Genomic DNA, 3,946 nt, shown 5'->3' with positions numbered 1-3,946 from the left:
ATAACACATATAAAGATATAAAATGATCCAAACACATATCCAACCATTATTATTATCCATTATTCATCCAACTATGTCCACAGCCTCTGCTTTAGTCAGACTACTCCACAGTTGTCTCAATCCCTTTTCTGTACCACCTGTTTTCTCAAGCCATTCCTACCTGGAGAAGTGCAGTGTCTCTCAAAACAGAGTGAGATATTTCACATTAGTGGGAACAATATGACAGAATAGGAGTATATATAAGTGTCTTTCAGGAAAAGAAACTTTTAATACTTAAAGATATTCAGAACACCTTTCTCTTTTATTTTTTTCCCAGGGGAGAGCACGAACACAGTCCCCCACTACCACAAATTATGCAGTTGAGTTTCCCTCATTTGGGGAAATCGCAGGGGTCAGCACATCCGGAGTGCAATGGATAAGCCTTGCCTTGGGAAAACCACCTTTGTGATCATTGTATCTCCCCTGTCAGGGAAGTATACCTTCCTCTTTTAAAGCATCAATTTTACTTTCTTTGGAAATCAGTATATTTTTTCTATATAATGCCAACTGGTTTGTTGGCATTTCCTAAAGTATAATGCATCTTTACTTACTTATTTTTCTCTGTAAAACACAATGAGCAAATACACATTTCCTCATTGTAATGTGTGACAATTAAATATTTTGTATCAAAATATTAAGAGTACATTAAAATATAGACATTGGAAGCATTTCCTTGGAATTATAGTCGTGAATATGACATGGAAACTGTGTAACATGTGGCAAAGGTGACTACAACCCTGTGCACCTGTCTCTGAGCTCCAGAGCAACACTAATCACCAAAAGTACTGAGGAAGGCGGTGGCAAATAACACTGAATTCTATATGCCATAAACCATAAACTGCTCTAAGCCATTTGTATATTCATTGTTTTTTAAGATTAAAAACATAGCAAACAAATAATTATTATCAAAACTCAAAACATTAGAGAAGTTAAGAAATTGGTGCTTTCAATCAAGAAATTTACTCATTTCCTTTAGGTTTCTCCATTTGGTAGAGTGCAGATTTTTTTGAAAGTATTTTCTTATGACTGTCTGAGTCTTTTCAGTCTCTATTGCTATTTCTCCTTTTCGTCTCTAATTTTATCCATTTGGTTATTTTCTCTGTGTCTTTTAGTTAATTCGTCTAGTGGTTTATCAATCTTATTGATTTTCCCCTAAGAATCAATTCTTTGTTTCATTGATTATTTGTATTTTTTGTTGTTGTTTCTAATTTACTGACCTCAACCCTCAGTTTGATTGTTGCTATTATGTAGGAAAAGTACCTACATATCTTACTGAACACAGAGAAGTCAAGCTGGTGCCTAACTAGTGCATTTATCCTGATTGATTAGTGTTCATCTTACTGGAAGGCACTCTACATGATATCAGAGTGGAACACCAGACTAACTACAAATCCTGCCATCTGCAGTTGTGACACACCTTCAAGACACACTGATGCAGTAGTGGCACAAAAGTTGTAGGAGTAACCAATCATTATCTGAAAAGGGATAAAACCCACTCCATGTGGTAGGCACGATCACCAACTGTAATGGAAGTTTTGGTTTCTTCTAAAATTCAGTCACATTATGTAAATATGTTTTTGTTTTAGTCCCAGGTGTGAGATTTTAGTTTGGGCTTTAGTTTGTCCACAACTGATAACTGCTTCAAGTGGGGTGTGGTCTTTGCCAGCTGCTAATAGCCTGCCTCATGTGGCACAGAGAAAGCATGTTCTTTGACAGCTTCAGTTAATTTAATTCTGAGGACTCTGGGGGGGGGATATAGATACAGCAACCTAGACACACACACTCACACACACATGAGAGAGAGAGAGAGAGAGAGAGAGAGAGAGAGAGAGATGGTTTGGAGAGGACAGAGAGAGAGTGAAAAGGTAGCAACTTGGAGAAGACAGATAAAGCAAAGGCTTCACATTTGGAGGATGGTGCTCCCAGGGGGGGGGGGGCTTTAAAAAACCCTAAACAGCAGGGAGAAGTAAAGGTCTACATACTCTCTACCAATTAATCTTCTTTCTCTCAGACATAGTGTTGGGGTGTCAGAAGAGACTGGAGTGAAGAAGAGAGGTAGAGGCAGGAAATACTTCAAATAAAATAAAATTCGAAAACTAGCATCAACACCAACACTGCCCAGTGGCCAAGATCTGGAGACTAGATAAGTTATGGACCTATAGAGAAAACCAAATACTATTGTTCTGCTAAAGAAATATAGCAGTAAAGTGACTCCTAACAATAATCTGTTATACTCATAGATCATTATTTGGCTCAGCCATTATCAGAGAAGCTCCCTCCTGCAGAAGATGGACCAAATACAGAGACCCACAGCCAGACAATACGCAGGGACTCGACTTTGGAGTTAAGTCCTAAGTGAGATGTCTCCATTAAACACCTCTTCTCAGGACTCAGGCAACTCTGTAGCGCACAGGGCAGAAAGACTGTGAGAGCTGGTGGGACAAAAGACACAAAGAAAACAGCAGAATCTGCTAGACACAGCAGTATTAGCACACATATGAACTCATAGAGACAATGGCAGCATGCACAGCGCCTGCATAGTGATGGGCCAGATGGGGTCCCAGCACAGAGAGGAGAGGTGGATACTAGCCCCCAACCCTAATCCAGAAACAGTCTACAGTCTCTAGCTGCTCGAAAAGGAAAAACTAGTTTTCAACCATGGAGTATCACAGGGTATACAAACCTCACTTAAGGGCAATTCCCACGTCCAGCAATAGGTGGACCAACACAACATAAACTCAACGGTATTTGGGCAGGGTTTTTTTGTTTTTTGTTTTTTGTTTTGTTTTTTTTGTTTGTTTGTTTGTTTGTTTTTTTTTTGGTTTATTAATTTGTTTGGTTTTGTTTTGTTGTTCGTGTTTGTTTGTTTGTTGTTTCTGAGTTCTTTGTCAGGGTATGTTTTTCTTTATTTTACAGATATTTTGCTTACACATATAATTATGAATTTGTTTTTATGGGTTTTCTCTGTGTAAATGTGTTTCTTTGTTTCTGTATATGTTTCTTGGACTTTTTATTTGGCTTTTTTTTTCCCTGTTTGTTCTATTTTCACGTTTTTGGTTGGTTGGTTGGTTGGTTGTCCTATTCTGGTTTGTTTTTATTTTATCTTATTATTTTACTTTATTATTGATATTGTTTTTATTTTATACCTGTTTGCTTTGGGAAGGGGATAGGATTTGGGTCATGGGGAAATGGAAAGAATATGGGAGGAGTTAGAAGTAGAAGGACTCTAAACAGAAAATGTTGCATGATAACAATTTATTTTCAATAAAAGAAATGTTTTTTTAAAAAGAAATTGGACCTCACCCATTGTTGTGGGAGGAAATAATGATAAACGTCTTTATAAACATCATCATATCATCACGTTAGCTTTCAGAGCTTCCTATGGAGGTCAGGCAAATTTCTTGGGGAGATAACTAATATTCGGAAAAAGTGAACACCATTAAGTACCATTGAATTTCAAGTTAATTTGAGGAAGTTCTTTCTTTATTCTGTACTGGTCAGACAGTCCAAAGCCTGACACAGTGTGAGGAGGATGGTCCTCATAATTCCTGACATGTAGAATTGAATTGTGACAGTTTTCCATAATTTTGGAAAGGTACATTATGACACAGGAAGTTGTTAAGTAGGGTGAACCTAAATAGAAAAACAATTTATGGAGACTGCAAGCAGTCGCATTTTTATTTCGTGCAACTTGGCGCATAGTGCATAATTAATGCTTCCTTAAATTTGCTTTCTGTGCTAGCATGTAGTCTTACATGAGTATGTGTAAAACAAAGCCTTAAAAGCTCTCTGACAGTTGGAACAGAATAGCACATGGTTTAACTCTTTCTTTCCATCACTAAGAAATCTGCATGCCTTTAAGAAACTAAGAGAGCAAGAAATATGGTGGACACTCCTCCTTTTTATT

At 37.4% G+C, this 3,946-nt stretch overlaps 1 non-coding gene across 1 annotated transcript; it reads right to left on the bottom strand.

The window, feature by feature from the left end:
- Positions 1-313: 313 nt before the first annotated feature.
- On the bottom strand, positions 314-477 carry LOC127207787 (U1 spliceosomal RNA). The gene has a single exon (XR_007832988.1). It is a non-coding gene; the product is annotated as a U1 spliceosomal RNA (small nuclear RNA).
- Between the last annotated feature and the right edge of the window lie 3,469 nt (positions 478-3,946).

Source organism: Acomys russatus, chromosome 24, assembly GCF_903995435.1.
Source record: "Acomys russatus chromosome 24, mAcoRus1.1, whole genome shotgun sequence".
NCBI classification, from domain to species: domain Eukaryota; kingdom Metazoa; phylum Chordata; class Mammalia; order Rodentia; family Muridae; genus Acomys; species Acomys russatus.
The sequence above is the reverse complement of the archived record's forward strand: the minus strand, read 5'-3'. Positions and strand labels throughout refer to the sequence as shown.